A 20,000-nucleotide genomic window follows, 5' to 3' on the forward strand; every position below is an offset into this window, starting at 1 on the left:
TCTATCACGAGTATTTGGGTGGCGTGAATTATCCGGTTCATACATAGATACGGGTACATTCTATGTTCACATGACGCTTCTTCAAAAGAAAAATAACCTTTTATTAATCCTGATTTGTTATAGTTTTCATACCTGTTGTTGCAATCTGTAAGAACAATTATAATGTGCTATGACTTTTAGTTTTCTGAAAAGAAAGCTGTTGTTCCGGCTTTGCCTGTCCGTCCACACTTTATTCTTTCTGTGCTATTTCTATCCGCCCTCAGATCTTAAAAACTACTGAGGCTAGAAAGCTGCAAATTGGTATGTTGATTATTCACCCTCCAATTATTAAACACACCAAAGTACAGCACTCTAGCCTCAGTAGTTTTTATTTTATTTAAGGTTAAAGTTAGCCATAATTGTGCTTCTAGCAACGATATAGGATATGCCACCACCGGCCCGTGGCTAAAGTTTTATGGGCCGTGGCTTATACAGCATTATACGAAGACCACCGAAAGCTAGATATATTTTCGGTTGCCTATATTATAAGCAATATCCATGGCCCTTTGCAGCTAAGCCCCACCCGACTGCGCGCCAGTGATTGGCTAGCTCTCGAAAAGGGAGTGACGTCACACTAGTTAACAGTCCAAATGACTGCCAGTACGGATTTGAGTCCGTTAGGTCATGCTGAGCTCCGTGCATGAATGTTGACACCACAGATTTGAGGTTCCGGAATTGTGAAGTATGCAATGATATTAAAAGATATATTAAGTTATATAATATCATTACGAAGATCTTGGATCATTCTGTCGGTGCATCTTTTTTTTTTTTTTTTGGATCATGCGCAGCCTAAATAAACAATTGTCTTGCTTTTTTTCCCCTTTAAATTGGTGTTGGCGTACTTAAGTGATTCCACATAGACCAAATTAATTGAAATGAAGCATAGACTTATGCAGCCAGTTCCGATATTAGGGTATTAATTCGCTATAATCCTGCATGTCAAATTTTAATATCATTGTAAGATTAGGCCTACATATAAAATTATTACATTTTGAGGTAATGCAGGGCATAGGCCTATACGTCAGTATATTAAATTTTTAGGCAATGAAAGGGCATAGGCCTACACACCATATTCTCATATTTTGAGGCAATAACAGGGCATGGGTTCTACGCGTCAATTTCTTATTGGAAAAGTTTTCCACCCGTATCTGTTGGGAGTAGAGTAGCTTTTAATCAATATAGTAGCTCCGACCCCACGATATATAATGTATATGCAAACGGTGAAATGTACACTTATAACATGTGCATCCACAAACACACACACACACACACATATATACTGTATATATATATATGTGTGTGTATATATATATATATATATATATATATATATCGATGTGTGCCATAGTAAATGTAAAGCCACTTATACCACAGAGAATAAAAGTAAAATTTGTAGGCATATAGCCGATAGCACACGTAGACCAATCATAGGGCTGTCTCAGCCATACACACAACTATCGAAATGCTCGCAGTGAATTATATTTAAAATATATTTATAAAAGGGATAACAAATTGTGATAAGTAAACAAATGGCTGTTGTAGCATTCCTATGAAAATGAAGGCTACGATAGAAAGGCATCATAAGATACTTAACGAAATAAGAAAAAAATAAATGATAGCTGAAAAAGTAACCCATGATTCATTTGCTTTTGGGGCCATTCTTGTAGATTACCTTGCTGGACAAAAGGATACATAAGAAGAACCAGTAAATTTCTCTCTCTCTCTCTCTCTCTCTCTCTCTCTCTCTCTCTCTCTCTCTCTCTCTCTGTTGTTAGAAGAATATTCTAGCGTAGACTATATTCATAAAGATCTCGATTATTTTTTTATTATAACAAATAACTACATTTCAATTAACAATAGTATGCAGTTAAAATTCTTTACACTAGTATTTTATGAATAAGTCTATGTTTATTCTGCGCTGTTAGGTACATTTGAAAATTTTTCGAAGACACTACAAGCACCATAACAGCAGCAACAAAAACAAGAATAAACACAGCAAGAACCATAATAAAACGGCTGAATATGAGATAGGGATAGGCCTATAATCTAAACGTCATAAGCTGCGTAAACCGATAAAAAGACATGGGACATTATAAGTCTACGTCATTTTTTATGATCTTGTTATTTCGAAAGGAGAAAATGTCCATAAGAAAATTCCCAGGAAATTGTAACCAATATGACTCATATAGCGTATCATACTGTAACTTTAAGTTAAACATTGGCATATTCTGGTTTAGTAGAGTGCAGCCACTGCTTGTCATCCCACCGAATGTGCAAACGATTGCAATGAAATCGATTTCATGACTATTAAAACGTAGTAAACTTTCCTAAAATCAATGTGAAATACTAGCCTGCATAGCTCTGAGAAAGTTTTTGCGTTTAAGTTTAGAATGGCGAACACGCTTGACAACATCAGACGGTAATTATTATTGTCCTGTGATTTAATTGCACCGACTCGAACGCAAGACATTCACTGCGTCACCTCCGTATTCAGGTGAACCTCATTCACGAAAAACATCATTGCAGCAACGCTGAACACTCCTGACTTCATTCATATTTTCCTATTTTCTTTTACCATTTTTAGGGAGATGCGTATTATGATTTTATTTCAGGGGGTAATATCAAGTTTCCTTTTGACAATCAGCAGAGCATATTTTAGTTCGGTAAAACAACCATTGCAAAACTAATGAAGATGAAAAGAACCTCAGACCAACCAACTTTTCGAAACCATTACCAACCAATCAGCTTCAGGGGATGGTCGTGACGTAAGCAGTGGGAGGGGCTTAGCTGAAAAGATCGGTGGATTTTGCTGTATACGATATACAGAAAACTCGATTGCTCTGAAGAAACTTCGGCGCATTTTTTACTTGATTTTTTAAAGCTTAAAGTTATTCAGAATTTTGGTTTTGAACACCCACTCCCCAAAACACACACACACATACACACACACTCCATCCCATTTCTCTATTAATCTGTCAATCATAATTAGGATAGGGTCAGCGAGAACTGATTTGGCCCCAAGGACCATAACTGATTCAGGTAAGTGAGAAGAGAGAGACTGGATGATGACCGTAGCCTCAGGCCTCTAATATTTCAATCCTGAGTCTGAATTACTTTAATCGACATTGAACGCAGGCAAATTTTCATGTTTTTGTTTTCTGTAAAAGAAAACTATTGAGATGGCTATTTGTCTGTCCGTCCGCGCTTTTTCTGTCCGCCCTCAGATATTGAAAACTACTAAGGCTACAGGGCTGCAAATTGGTACGTTCATCATCCACCCTCCAGTCATCAAACATACCAAATTGCAGCCCTCTAGCCTCTGTAGTTTTTATTTTGCTTAAGGTTAAAATTAGTCATAATCGTGCACCTGGCACCGCTAAAGGTGCCAACAAGATAAACCAAAACCGGGCCGTGGCTGAGAGTTTCATACAGCATTATACGTATTTAATTATTAGAATATCTAATCTTAACGACGTACCTCGGTGAAATATTTCTCTAAGGTAATAAATTTGTTATAAGCATACGTAAAGATTAGGTAACTCGTTATTATTATTATTATTATTATTATTATTATTATTATTATTATTATTATTATTGTAGAGTATAATACAATCACGAGCGTGCAATAAATATAAATATTTAACTCGCAGCGGAATCTCGAACCTAGGAGCCGCGTGTTGGATTCCAATAATAATAATAATAATAATAATAATAATAATAATAATAATAATAATAATAATAATAATATCTATGAATGCTTAAAACAGTTTAATTATCCCAACCTCACTCTTCACTGAGTGTAGATAATTAACCTGTAATAATCATAGGCCTACGTGAAGAATTTGATAACCATTATTAGTATTATTACAATTCTTATTATTGTTGTGGAATTCAATATAATCCTGTGGTCTTTTAGTTCCTTTGAGACCTGTTAATAAATATTGGTCATATTTGAGATGTTGCTATCGTATCTGTGATGTTCTTTTTTTTTTTTTTTTTTTTTTTTTACTATTTCCACTCTTACTGGTTTTAGCAAAAACAAATAACATCTTTTCTTATTACATTCCTTGTTATATGATCAAGGCAGCCAAAATCTATCTTTGCACAGAAGGTGATACATTTTTGTGACTTTCATTCTGTTATTGGAATTCTCTCCGGCTCTGTTATTTCTTGCGTCCTTACATTTTTATTTTACCAAAGGCTGGTCCATTATTATTTTTCCTATTTTCTTCTCTATCTTCTTCCTACCATGCTAGCAACAGCTTGTCTTAAGGTGTTACTAAAAAAAAAAAAAAAAAAAAAAAAAAAAAACAATGTAAAATCAGTTTCGCAACGTTGCAATAACGATGGAGTCCTTGATATAATTTTCCTATAAAGATTCCTCTTGAAAAAAAAAAAAATGGGGAGTTGAAAGTCTTGCTCATTTTTGATAGATTTTCCACTCCTAGGAGTAGAATCTCCACAACTGCTTTTAAATGGTACCTTACACTGATAAAGTATCCTTAGTTATCACAGCAATTTCATAGCCTTTCGAAACTCGTGAATGACATATACAAGCTCTTATGCACAAGGTTGCATAAGGTTATGAGAATGAAGAATATAAATAATCCACCATTTATGAAAGATTATAGTTAGATATGCGGTGATAGTTATTGTTTGATTTTTTTTTTATGAAGGGTAAACCAAAGGGCATTTTATCTGAAGCAATTATCTTCTCGGTTTTCACAGGTTGTTTATCAGATAAACCCAGTGAATTATATTTTATTCTCTCATAATGTAACAATGACCATTTTAGCCTTAAAAACCATCAATCAAAATATGAAGCTTCTACAAAACCAAAATGGAGAATAGAGTATGAAAGTAAAATATACTCTTCACTCCGCGTAAAAATTATTGTTTTTTTTAATTGATTTACTATATATGATGAAAACAACTCTTAAATCTAGAAAACTCATTGCACAACATTTATGTAATCTTTGAATTACTAACCAGTATAGTCTTCCCAAGAAAGGCCACACCTCTAACAACATTACACGAAAATCAGAACATCTCTGTTACAGGCACTCAACCAACTAAACTCGGTGCTAAAAGCAATTTGACCATTCATTTGCATACGGTAAGACGGCAAACCCCTAAACGCTGCTTTCCATTACTTCAAAGCGGAAAGCAGAAACTCCCTATATTCATGTATTGTAAATGTGTCATATCCTTCCTCGGTTTCTTTAGATCCTATTATTACTTTGTACTAGACAATGCAATAAAAAGATGGAAGAATTAACAATAAAAATATTTGGAAAGGAAACACTCACGTATAAATGTTTCACTGAAAATGATTGATGCTGTACTGGTGTTTCATTTCAAATAAAGATTTTCTGCTTGTCCGATGGTTCCCTCTCTTGTGGGAGAAAAGTCATGTATTAGTTGTCCGATGTATATTTCATTCATTAAAGATTAGGGACAAAGTTCGACGAATTTTCATTTTACTACTGTAGGTTAGCTACAGAGGAAACGTAGAAATCACCGTCCGTTTCTCTTCCTCTTAAACACAGCATGCATGCAATGCTAGGTAATTCCACGGGGAAATTAAGTATTAAAAAAAAAAGAAAAAACGGACTCTTGCTCATAGGACAAACCATACGTTACGTTACTACACGTGGAATAGAAGAGCAAACTTGGGTTTGGGAACAGGAAAAATTGCGGTCTGCTTTTATAAACCCTTTTAACATTGCGGTACCTATTAATAAACGGAAAAGCTTTATAGAAACCAGTCCTGCTATAATTGGAGAGACCGGGAAGGAAAGTGAAAAATATCTGGTAAAAGAGGAAGTCCTCTCAGAGGATTTAATGGAAGGCCAGCAGCGAAAAAGGAAATATTTTCGATAACAGAAATAAAAGAGGAATTTTATGTTAACATGCAGTAATAGAGTCTATGTACTGTGTTTAATTAAGATATACAGGAGGAGCAGTTTATTTCCCGGCATGTATGAGTAAGGAACCGAAGACAAGGGAAAACAAACTAGAAGAAATTAAAAGTTCGAGAAACGGAAAAATCAAACCATTTATTATCACGGAATCTATTGATACGATTGACGTGATAGCTAGAACTTCTGAAGTACAGTAATGACCGAAAAAAAGAAGAAAAAGAAGAAAAAATATATGAGAGAAAGAACTACCAGAGCGGATTGGTGTTAGAGGAACGTGACTGGATGGTTATTTTCGTAAAAACACCCTGCATCTTCGTTGCAGTTCGTTACACTATGGATTTATCATGCCATTTGTAATATACTAATTACTTTACATACGCACATTTACATGCATGCATACACACACACACATATAAACACATATTTATATATATATATATATATATATATATATATATATATATATATATATATATATATATATATATATATATACAATGAGAAGATAAAAATGACCCACAATAACATCATATATATACAAGTTACGACAACATATTTCGAATACCAGTCACTGGTGAACTATGGACAAATGATAGCTAATAAGAATATTTAGATTATACAGTAAAGACACACACACAAACACACACACACACACACATATATATATATATATATATATATATATATATATATATATATATATATATATATATATATATATATATATATGTGTGTGTGTGTATGTATGTACGTATGTATATCACACTTGATCTCGTTTTTTATGAAAACATCAAGAAACATTCAATACAAGTATATAATTTTCGTTCTACAAATGATGACTGAGCAGTAACTCACACTACACAATAAAAGGAATAATTAAAGGCATCTCAGTTTGAGGCATTTAGACAACCACTTCGATTGTTAAAACCAATTCACTTTTTTATTTACATACAGTATGTCAAGATCTAAGATATTAGTCTCTGTGTTCCTTTACTCAGTGGGAACGAGGAAGCCTGGATAGGAGAATTTCTTTCAACTGTTTTTGTTCTTTAATTCTCGAAACTTCTTCATATCATTTTTAATGTAATACATTAGATCCAATTTTGTTCCCGCTCGAACTGTACTGTTTCCTCAAGCGAGATAACTGAGCCAATTATTTATATCGCAAATATCAGAACAATATCTTTGAGCCTTTTTTGTTTGTAAAAAAAAAAAAGTAGTTTGCAATGGAAGAAAGTATGATTTTGCACTGAGCTGTCATGTAAATAATGCTATTCATGATTTGTGAACTTACTGGGGTCAATATTTCTAATTTTGGGATCATGGCTTACTGTCCTAATTAATTCACCAGCATTTACTGAAGTGAAAAAACATTTTTGGTATAACACAAAATTTGGCTAATAATACTTTCTTGCCACAAAAAAACAGAATACAGTAGGTTAAGTGGTTAAGCCTTTCTTACAAGTGGGTTACTAACGTACGTTCTCAACAACTTTCCGGTTTCTCAAATAAACAAGAAAAATAGGCGCCGAAGTCTCTTCGGCGCAATCGAGTTTTCTGTACAACGTATAATCAAGGCAACAGAAAATAGATCTATCTAACGGTGGTTTCCGTATAATGCTGTATGAGCCGCGGCCCATGAAACTCTCAGCCAGCCGTGGTGGCCTGTCCTATATCGTTGCCAGAAGCACGATTATGGCTAACTTTAACCTTAAATACAGTAAAAACTACTGAGGTTAGAGGGCTGAAAATTGGAATTTTTGATGATTGTAGGGTGGATGATCAACTTACCAATTTGCAGAACTCTAGCCTCAGTAGTTTTTAAGATCTGAGGGTGGACAGGAAAAAGTGCGGACGGACAAACAAAACCCGCACAATAGTTTTCTTTTCAGAAAACAAAAAGGGCCTTGTACAGACATCTGAATCACCATGAATCAATAATGACCTCATGGCAGCTGAGACTGCCTGATTTGTTTTTATTTTCTTCCACCTTTACCGACCGTAGTTAAATATGTACTGTATTGAACAGAACACAAGTAAAAATGCGCCGAAGTTTCTTCGGCGCAATCGAGTTTTCTGTACAACCGCTACAGTGTATAATCAAGACCACCGAGAACAGATCCATCTTTCAATGGTCTCTGTATAATGCCGCATGAGCCGCGGCCTATGAAATTTTAACCACGGCCTGGTGGTGGCCTATCTTATATCGTTGCCAGAAGCACGATTATGGCTAACTTTGACCTTAAATAAAATAAAAACTACTAAGGCTAGAGGGCTGCGATTTGGTATGTTTGATGGTTGGGTGATCAGCATACCAATTTGCAGCCATCTAGCCTCAGTAGTTTTAATTTTATCTGAGGGCGGACAGAATAAAGTGCGGACGGAAAGACAAAGCCGGCACAATAGTTTTCTTTTACAGAAAACTAAAATCATGTTTATAAATATTAAGTCTCTTGGTAAAATTAACTAGCAAATCAAGAACAATGAAGTAATCAGCATACAAGATTAACTCTAAACAGACGCAAATGAAGGAAAAAAAAATTGGTGCGGCAGGAATGATTATAGTATTGTTGCACGTCTTTTTATGCCATAACCAAACCCATTCCACATATTTTCCCGTTGAGTTTCATTCAACTCACCAAAGATCCATTCCAAAGGTTCTAGAGATGACAAAATGAAGTACATGCAAGGCTTTTGTGTGGGAAAAAGTAAACTGTATATGTTTATTTACATTTATCCTTTCAGTTAAATCTGAACACTAAATGGCTATGACGATTAATATAAATGCGTAAGAAAATGTGTGGTTGTCAGGTTTATTTCCAATTATATTTCGTTTGTTTAGGCTTGAATAAACTATAGTTCGGGTGATTAACAATGAATTTTAAAGGCAGAGTTGATTGTTCAAATTTATTTATTTCTTTTATACATAAAGATGCATGTCTTAAAAAAAAAAACTGCAAAATCAGAAATCGCTGTACACATTCAAGCATCCCTCGAAGATACGTTCTCTGTTACTTTAAAACTCTTACTATAGGAATAGATTTATAAATCTCAAGACTTTCTCAAATTATCGCATCAGCAAGACGATGGAACAGCACCAGTCATGGTTGGGTCGTTATCTTGTATAGACTTCAGCAATAACAGTTGCTCAAAATGTGTACTTGAGTACAAACCTAACTACAGCCAAGGTAATTAGCAGTTATACATTCTCAATGCTTATTCTACAGAAAGTCATTTTAAAACTCTTATGGCTATGCCTCGTTAAATCTAATTCATGGGCACTGCAATGTAGGTATCTGATAGAAGATACAAGGCCCGCGTTCGATTCTCCGACCGGCTAATGGAGAATTAGAGGAATTTATTTCTGGTGATAGAAATTCATTTCTCGGTACAGTATGGTTCGGACTCCACAATAAGCTGTAGGTCCCAAGCTGCTAGGTAACCAACTGGTTCTTAGCCACGTAAAATAAGTCTAATCCTTCGGGCCAGCCCTCTTTAATCAGCTCAGTGGTCTGGTTAAACTAAGATATGCTTAACTTTTTAGCTAGAAGATACAACAGAGCTACGAGAAGGACCTCATCATTACTCCAAGATCCTTCATATGAACTGTATATATATATATATATATATATATATATATATATATATATATATATATATATATATATATATATATATATATATACATATACATATATATATATATATATATATATATATATATATATATATATATATATATATATATATATATATATATATATATATATATATATATATATATATATATATATATATATATATATATATATATATATATATATATATATATATATATATATATATATATATATATATATATATATATATATATATATATACACACACACACATATATATATATATATATATATATATATATATATATATATATATATATATATATATATATATATATATATATATATATATATATATATATATATATATGAGAAGCATATTAATGTGGAATTGACTTTACCTTACTAATAACCTACACCCAGAAGAGAATTATGTATGATAATTCCACTTACCCTGACCGGGATTCGAAACTATGTTTTTTTTTGAGTTAGAAGTATTGAGAGAGTAACCTTAATTAATGCTGCCTCATCCTAATATAATACGAGTGGCTGTGAGTTGTCCCCATTACAAAGTTAAATCGACTTTTGTTTGTTATTTGTGGATTTATATTTCAAAGTGTAAACATGGCTTGCGTCAAATTACATAAATATGCATATATATGTATATTTATATATTGCAATGCCCTAAAATTAGATTTAACGAAGCATATAGCCATATGAACTGTAAGATGACTTCCTGTAGAATAAGCACGGAGAATGTGTAACTGCTAATTACCACGGCTGTATGTGCGTTTGTACTCAAGTAGACGTTTTGAACAAATGTATTTAAATGTTATGAAATATTTCCTTCTAGGACCTGGGACTGGGTGAAATGCACTCCTGTAAGAGGTAAACATAAACCAATGTTCCTTTCAACAGCAATGTTTCTCCTTTGCAAGAGAAACGCCTCTCATTACACAGAAAACTATCTGAACTTCGTGCTATTTGCTTGTGTCCTTCATATGCATGCTTCGTGATGAGCAAACTTCAAAGACTTCTGTTCATCCAGCAAGTTCTGTCGTTGTGATCTGATAATATGGACCGACTTACGTTATTTTTTGACATTTCCAGCTGCGCGGTTTATGGTCTTCATCGGCAATAGTGCGAGTTCGTAGGAGAGGATGCACAAGTTGTGATGTTTTCTTTTCTCTATTTAATTTACGTTATCTGAGAATCAGGAGTATACTTCTTTTCCTCCTGCATGTTCTGTGTCAGAGGACTATACATATGTATTTGTTTTTTCTTGCAAGTTTGTGTGTCAGCGTTGAGTCAGGTTTATAAGTTTTCACTTTGTTATATGTTTACTTGAACGGTGTCAGTATCATTTTTTTTATTTTTTATCCTTTCATCTATGCAAGATCGGAATTTTTAGATTGTTATCATGCTTTCCTCTTATCCAACGTCTGCACAAAATTCTCATTTTCTCTTGGAGTTCTTCAGTATGAAAACTCAGAAGCAAATGCTGATATTTTTTGTAGCATACGTATGCTTCACCGCCCAGCTTCATAGCTTTGGTTTGTATTTTTGGCCATGAAATTTGCGTATCAGGAGCATATATTTCTCTACTTTTCTGAGTGTTCGCTTTATCAGTTTCTGTAAGCATTAATATTTTCACTTGTATTTTGGCTATGACAGCTGCGTGCCAACTACATTTTTTTTACAACTTTTTTATATTTCAAATATTCTCTTTTTTTTTTTTTGCTGGAATAGTTAAGAATAAGGCACACAGCTTGTGCATCCTCCACAAAGGTTATCTGCTTAAATGTGTATGCGCGTTCATATCTGTGTTCGTTTGTGTATGTGTGTGTATGTGTTTGTCATGACAGTGTTTCCTCTAGTTTGAAGAACGTGTGCAAAATCATTCACCGTGGAACCAACTCCTTTCTCCAGTTCGTCAACTTTCGGGGTCATTGGTGAAGATTAAAATATGCTGCTAAGGGAACAATGCCGTTTACTGGATATTTAATAGTTATTATCCCGTCACCTAAGCTTGACTGACCTTGTGTCTTCTCTCTGGAAGTTAAGGTATTCATCGGAACCCACTAATTGAATGTTTCTGATGGATGAAACTTGATAAAAGCATCATGCGAGAATATATTCTTTTTTTAGCGCTTGTGTTTTTCCGTTGACAATCATATTAATCTTTTTTTTCAGTTTTGAGCCACATATTACCTTTTCTTGGCTTTGTAACAAGCTGTTAAATATGATAATTATTTTCTCTTGCTTACTTTTCTGTTTTCTGTTCTAATATATATTTTCCAATTTTCCCTGTGAATGAGGCTCTTCAAAATGTGTGTTTTTTTTTTAACTAAACTGCTAATTCTAGTAAAATTTGCCAATATTCTTTTCTGAAATCACTATAAGTCATTTGTATTTTACCGGTTAATCCCGATCGATGCAAACAGTATATTTAACTTGGGAGACAGTGGTATATATTTTGTACTGTATGGACTATTAATAGATATAAAAATACATTAGGGAAGGATCAAAACGGTATTGTAGTGTAAGTAAGAAAATGTCTATTTTTGAAAGAAAGGCGATCTCATGGTTTCATTATCATATCCTGGTCACCTACTGCTGAAAAATCGAACGCATTTTTGATCCGTAGGGATCAGCAACGATCATACGTTCATTGTTGAGGACATGACAGGAGGAGTGCGTGTGTCTGAGGGGTGTAAAGACAGTGGCAAGTGTATCAGAAAAAGTGTTGCAAGTGTATCAGAAAAACTGTTGCAAGTGTATCAGAAAATTTTTTGCAAGTATATCAGAAAAACTGTAGACAAATGTTGGTGTCCGCTAAGAATCAATGCTGAACCCTTTAATGGGTCAAAAATGCATCCGATTTTTCAGCGGTAGGTGGCCAGGTCACGATAATGAAAGTATGAGACTGCCTTTCTTTCAAAAATAGATATTTTCTTATTTGCATTACATTACCGTTTGACACTTCCCTAACGTATTTTTATATATGTTAATAGTCCATACAGAACAAAATTCACTTATTTGCAGAGTAATTTGAAATGTGATGTATACAATGGAAAATGCACATTTTTTTTTTACCAACTGTTCAAACAGGTCAGCCACATGGAGGAAAGGAAATTAAATGCGGGTCTGCCTCGCAGAAACATGAAATCGGGTATTGAGGTTTCCATGTCAACAAAGCATTGGCGTGGAAAAAAAGAGAGGAGAATTTTGGAAAGCGAATGAAATTTTATAAAATGAGATTAAATCTCCATACCAAATGAGCTCCAATTACATGGCTTACGCTGGTTAATAACGACAGCCAAAAATAAAAGAAAAAATTAATTTTTTTTCCTGCCTTTATTTGATTAACATTTGACATTTTAATATCTTCGTTCAACATACTGACTAGAAGTATATGCATTAAACCTGCAATTCTTGGCAAAGGGATTCTGCCCTTGCCAACAATGACGCCTTCATTCATATTGCTCTTTAAAGCTAAACACATTTTTCCAGTCACTGGATCTCCCAACTTGAACACATCTCAGTGCCTCGACATGGGAAGTTCCGTCATTCACCGATGCTTCAGTAAGAAGGGTTTTACCTTCTCGAGTGAAAGTTTGATCTCTGAAGCCCTTGAGAAGGAGGGGTAGTTTCTCTAACAACTTTCTCTGTCGTTTTATATCTTCGGTACCTACCACACTTATTTCTTAGAAAAGGTTTTTGGGAACAGCCACATATTCGGCCACTGTTTTACTGCCTCCTTGGCATCTTTTGTTGAACTTAAACCATTCCACGATAATGGAGAGGGATTTCTAAAGACCAAGACTGATTCTCCAAATGCGTTTTTATTCATTTACTTGAAATTTGAAAAAAAAAAAAAGTTTCTCAGAAGGGAATGTCTAGTATTTGTGTTTACGAAGCGAAAGTTATTTCGTTTAATGTTTCATAACAAGGTTCTTTGCCCTCTGTTGGCCATCACCCTATCCCCCGTTTACAACCGGAAGTTGGTGACGCTTTCACAACAGGTATCACCTGTCTCCACGAGAAGGGTGATTCGAATGTGGGATAAATAGGTGTCGCGACGGCAAAAATTCGCTCGCTAGAGTAAAAATGTTTTGTGAGTAATTATTTGATTATGTTCATTACTATTCATAATTTCTTCCTCTCATGTATGCCACACACGCTCATTTTCATCACTTAGTCAACATTTATTTTCATGTTTACGTCATAAGAAATACTGGAACATTCTAAACACAAGCTAGTGATGAAAATGTACTGGTCATTGACTTTAAAATGCAAATATTGCCTACATAGGTTTGTTTCTTGAATTATTATTATTATTATTATTATTATTATTATTATTATTATTATTATTATTATTATTATTATTATTATTATCCCCATAGCAGATTTTGCATAAAACAAAACCACCAACTTATTAAGTACTTGCAGACTAGATTGTTCAATAAGACATAAAATGAAACAGAGTCTAGGAAGAAAAAGAACAATGTTAAAATAACAAAGTCAAGCAAGCAAAGGGAAAAATGCACATCGCGCGATCAGAGCAGGTTATGGATGCTCGAAGACAGAAGCATTAAAGGCGGTAGCTGCAGGATATTATTCCGTGACCTTCTAATGCATAATTATTGGCATAATTAGATGGCGGAGATCCCAGAAACTTATCAATATCCAAAAAGAAAATAGCGAATGATAAAATGTAGACGTTCTACTGCAATTTCTAGACTTACGCCTGACCTCTTCTCATCATTTAGAGATGAAGTTAACACCAGATACATTGCCACTTAGCAATAGCATCTAGCAGAATCATCCGAAATTATGCCCGCCCGGCCCCCTCAAAAAAAAAAAAAAAAATCGCCAACAAACTTTTTCATTACTTTGGATTAAGATCATAATTCATTTAATTTTTATTCTGGGATATACTCGAACATATAAAATATGGTGTAGAATAAGAATTTTAAAAATTTTTATCAGCCCCTTCTCCTGAAAAAATAAAAACATTTACACCCTCATTATGACATAGAGTAGTTTATGCTTCAGAGTGTTTGTGCTTCGCTAGGTATCTTATATTTTCTTCAAGATATTCTCCTCTTTCATTCCCGTTAAATAACCAGAACAATTTGAAACCCCTGCAATAAAGATAACAACCAGAAACAACAATAAATATCCAGGTTTCTAACTGCCATTTGTGCAATGCAATAGCTCTCTCGTCTGCCTTCCTCATGCGGGAAGTCGTTTGTCATCACTTAAGAATTTGAGTCTCCTTTTTGCTAATACTAAGAGTATTTTCGTATATTTCAGATTTAATAAGACTATTGTTATGTTTATCGAAACATTTCTCCTTTAGCTGTTCCATCGTTAAAAAAAAAGAAATATATATATATATATATATATATATATATATATATATATATATATATATATATATATATATATATATATATATATATATATATATATATATATATATATATATATATATATATTTAAAAAGGCAAAAATGGCATTTATAGCTTATTACACTTCCTAGTGGATATCCTTTAGTACACAAATCTTCATATATAAATCAATGAAATCATGCACTCAGCTGTCAGTCCCTCCCTTTTCAATGGCAATAGTTTTACTCTTACTCTTGTTGGAGATCTTGCTGGATCTCCATTCCATTGGATCTGTTTACATAACAGAAAGCATCGTGCAATTGTGAACATGAAGCATCGCGATATTATTTTAGATTTTACAAAATTTCAATATACTCTCTTTATGGTATCAAGTCCCGTTATTAACATTGTTATCAGCCCAGCGTTAAATAATTATTTGTCCTAACTGCTTATGGCAGAAGAGTATGAAGCTTCCATTTCTTTCTACACTGTTGTGTTTAATGTATATTAAGGTATCTCTGTCAAAGGAGGTCTTTGAGTGAGTTAAGAAAAAGAAAAGACTTGTGGCAGGAACTAAAGGAACTGAATATTTAAGTAAACTCATTACAGATAGTTGAATTGTGATGAAAGCAGAGAATGACTGTAAGTTATTGGGTATACTTCTGGTGGATGTGTCCGCCCAGTTACCATCTGCAGAATGTGGAACATCATGATAATATTCAATCCATGATTCTGGCTTCTCATTTCATATTAAATTCTTTTTACCATATAACAAACTTGGTAGAGAACTGTGAAGAAAAGGCATAACATATATATATATATATATATATATATATATATATATATATATATATATATATATATATATATATATATATATATATATATATATATATATATATATATATATATATATATATATATATATATATATATATATATATATATATATATATATATATATATATATATATATATATATATATATATATATGTATGTGTGTGTATATATATGTGTGTGTGTGTGTATGTATGTATATATATATATATATATATATATATATATATATATATATATATATATATATATATATATATATATATATATATATATATATATATATATATATATATATATATATAAGAAACCCATAAAAAATGCTAAAATGTAGAATGTAAAAGCTATATTTCAAAGATCAACTGTCTCTCTCATTAAGCAAATAGATTCATTACTTGCTCGATGAGAGAGACAGTAAGTTGATCTCTGTAATATAGCTTTTACTTTCTACATTTTGGTATTTTTATGGGCTCCTTATATGTGATGGAATTCTGTTTTAACAGAAAATATTTTAGTCATATATATGTATATATTCTGTTGTTTCAAAATTTATTGTGTTTGATTCGAATAAAATTTTTATTTTACCAAAAATTTATCATAGCTCTTGCTGCTGCTTATACTTGCAAATTTTTTTTCCAATGTGTTGCTTATATATTGAGGATAAAATATTTTAATTCCATTTTTTTTTGGTACAGCGCATCTTAGTGGTTTAACGATATGCCCCATTTATTTGTTTGAATTTGTCATACCTTTTGTATTGGAGTATTGATGGAGATGTTTGATACATTTGGCTTCAATATCATTCCTCCATGTATAGTTTGTTTTCTAAACTTTGCAGAGAGTGTGCTGTATATCGGTTTCAGTGTATTGAGTTATATCAACAATGTAATAATTTTGAGTATTTCTTTTTATTTTCTTGGAAATGTTATGATTTACCATTTTCGTTAAAGATTTTATTTAGATTTTCTAATTTTCTGCCAAATGAATGCTTTTGTTTCATTTATTTTCTAAGAGTTTCAGACCATCAGGATACTTTATATTTGTTAACGTGTGACTTACAATGGGTTATGGTTTTACCTGTGGCATTCTTAATTTTTTTTTTTTTTAATTCTAGGCTTCTAATTATTCAAATGAAGAGATTTCTTGTCTTTCTAAACGATATATTTCCCAGTCAGCTGTGTGTAATTGTAATGAGGAACACGTTTAATGGAATTACTTAGTAAGGATGGAATTACAATCGGAAATTTATCCCTTACATAGGTCGCCTTGTTTTCCATTTCAGTCTACAGTATATAGTATCTTGGACGAGAAAAAGTGACAGCCACTGAAGAAAAGTTCCATTTCTTTTGAGAATATGTTTCTGCTTCATTGTCACTGAGGCCTCATAAATTATGTGAATTCATGGTCTGCCCTACTACACTTCCTGGAAGATTTGGTGATATAAAGTTGTAATCCCAAATAGGGTTATGGACATTAAAATTGTTAACTTATAATCAGGTTGGTTATATAAACTGCAGATGGTATAAGGACCATTACTATTCTTAACCTGATTGCTGAAAACTGTAAATTAACATTCTTCAAAATTATTTGATCAAAAGTCATCTTATTTTGCACACATATTGCAGTCCTAAGCTGCGTTCTTCTTGTTATACCGTTGCTGGCAAAAATTTGCCGGCGATGTTATTGGTTTGTTTATATTTTGCAAGCATAATGCTACTGGTGTTTTAGTCTTTGAGGAAACGCTGTATTTCTCCAAGGTGTAAGCTGTTCTAACAGAATTTACATTCCACTGGATTATATAAAATGCTGAATGTCTTGGAACATCACTTGCTTGAGAATGTCAATGCTCCTTTAAAAAACGTAACAGCAAAAAAAAAAAAAAAAGCTCGATTACCCAGCTTTTTAGCTAGTTCAGAATAAACGGATCTTGTCAAGACATCTACTTGATTTTCATTTCACTTATGAAAAGGTTCCACCATGTATCTCAAGAGATAAAAAGGTCAAAGCACACTGCAATTAATTATCTGTATGTCGAGATCTTTCCGGCTGATGACAATATTGCGAGTCACAAGACGTTTCTGAGAGTTCTCAACAATATTCTTTTGGAAAATTTTAAGTAAATGAAATATACAAGTTCGACCATGGATATTAATGTAAAATTTCATTTTTCGAGTGAAAAAAAGTTTGCATTTTATCGAAACTTTTTCAGCCTATTTATTAGAAAACAGGGAAAGTTTTAGGCTGCTCTTGGTCGCAAATACAGATAGAATATGTTTTTTTTTTTTTTGAATAGTAAGAAACATAACTTGTCAACAATTAAAAAAGACAACGTTTTCCATTATTATATTTAATACGAAAACAGCCAGCAAAGGTTTATAATAACAGGACAATCTGTAGAACATTAAAAAACAATAATTCTTAATTATACTACTGAGATAAGAAAATAAGAGATAAATGGGTCTTTCGATGATCAGTTTATAGCAATTGTGATATAAAATGTTTTTTAAAACACCTGAGGTCAGCGAGTATTAAAAAATACTTCCTCTCCTATATTCTACAGGCAGTTACCTCTCTCCCCCTCTCTCTCTCTCTCTCTCTCTCTCTCTCTCTCTCTCTCTCTCTCTCTCTCTCTCAAATAGCACAAAAGTTTTGTAAACTGAGTAGAATATATTATTCCCCTATCCCTATTATGCTATAGTTTATAAATCTGACCCTTTTTTTGTTTTCACAAATGTATCGATCTTGCTGACATAGGCCCCAGAGACTTTGTAACAGATATTGTTCCAGGTGAATAATGGTTCCCTATAGTAACATATACATGCGAGCTACGTTGCACAACACCTCTAGACGGTAAGCCGTGACTGAACATTGAAACTGGTTAACTAACCAAAATGAATGAAAATTACCAGGTGGTTTTCTATTTATTCTCAACCTAAATGATCAGGTTAAGTCAAGAAGTTGAATACGCACACACACACATGTGTGTGTGTGTATATATATATACATACATAAATATATATATATATATATATATATATATATATATATATATATATATATATATATATATATATATATATATATATATATATATATATATATATATATATATATATATATATATATATATATATATATATATATATATATATATATATATATATAATATATATATATATATATATATATATATATATATATATATATATATATATATATATATATATATATATATATATATATATATATATATATATATATATATATATATATATATATATATATATATATACTATATATATATATATATATATATATATATATATATATATATATATATATATATATATATATATATATATATATATATATATATATATATAAATATATATATATATATATATATATATATATATATATATATATATATATATATACATAATTTGTATTAGTCATGATACCCTGTTGTGTTCTCTCGATCTCTTCACATTTTGTAAATGCAGGACACTACTCAGCCTAGATCCAAATAAAGAAAGAAAAGAAATTAAAATATTCTGATATCCAAGTGAGCTTCAATCTCGCGTTCGGCGTGTTAGAACGGGGTAACTTAATTACTTGGACACAAAGAACGGTATAAGTTTATTCCTAACGTAATAAGTGACTAGTAGATTCTAAATACAATTTCCAGCCTAAAAAGCAATGAACAATTAAATGCTTCGCTATGACGGTCGAGACTGGTCTATTCTAGCTTTAATAAATGTATCTAAACTCCACAAATATAAGTATGTATGAGCAGAAATAGACTTATGTCTTTCTTCGTGGCCAGGTGATACGTCGGTCTGATACCCTGGACGCGGGATCAAACCATGGCCGGGCATTGGTGTCAATAAGAGTTGCATATGTATCTGACAAAAAGTGGCCAGTACATCCTATATATCTATATAATAATTACATACATGCACACACACATATGCACACTGTGTGTGTTTGTGTGTGTGTGTTTGCGTGTGTGTGTTTGTGTATATATAAGTACAGTATATATATAAGCATTAACTTACAAATGAGGTTTGATGTCCAATTCGCTCTACTTCGGGAATGTCACCGAAGGGGAATTATGAATGATAAGCGATTCGGTACCAAGGAGATTCGAACGTTCGACAATGCGTCTCGACCACTTTCAGTC

Source organism: Macrobrachium rosenbergii, chromosome 58, assembly GCF_040412425.1.
Source record: "Macrobrachium rosenbergii isolate ZJJX-2024 chromosome 58, ASM4041242v1, whole genome shotgun sequence".
NCBI lineage: Eukaryota > Metazoa > Arthropoda > Malacostraca > Decapoda > Palaemonidae > Macrobrachium > Macrobrachium rosenbergii.